The sequence below is a fragment of the Halyomorpha halys genome, unplaced genomic scaffold, assembly GCF_000696795.3.
Source record: "Halyomorpha halys isolate HHAL.00 unplaced genomic scaffold, Hhal_1.1 Scaffold426.1, whole genome shotgun sequence".
In the NCBI taxonomy this organism is placed as follows: Eukaryota; Metazoa; Arthropoda; class Insecta; order Hemiptera; family Pentatomidae; genus Halyomorpha; species Halyomorpha halys.
Genome location: NW_027108013.1, coordinates 243,794 through 244,328, shown reverse-complemented (window position 1 = coordinate 244,328; position 535 = coordinate 243,794).

Sequence of the window (535 nt, the reverse complement as noted above, 5' to 3'; positions counted from 1 at the left end):
AATGAAATAAATTTAAAAAAAAAACTCTCTTAAAATATATACAAACAAAAGAATAGACAAGATGAACATAATCAGACTATCTGTATTAAAAATAAATCAATAAAGTGTTAGTGGTTATACAAATATGAAATTAAAAATTAGCATTTTTACTTACAGTGCAAAATTTCTACATAACAAACTAATCAATAAAGAAATATTTTAACCGTTGGTGTAAATAATAAAATATTTTCAAACCGATAAAATAAATTAATTTGTTAATATAAGTGATTTCGCCATTGTTGCATAACTAAATTCTTTTTTGATCTACGACATAACCAGAGTAAATAAAGAATGAAAGCAAAAGATATTGAGATTTTTTTTTAAAAAAGATTTTTTTTTTCCGAATTTCTAAGACAGAAATACAAGTGAATTAATAAGTGCATTACTGTGAAAAAAGGAAAAGTAATTCGTGTTGTGTCTTACCTTTTACTACCTTTGGTATTTTAAGGTTACCTGTTATGTTGGGACTTGAAAAGACACCTGTTTGTGTTGAGCA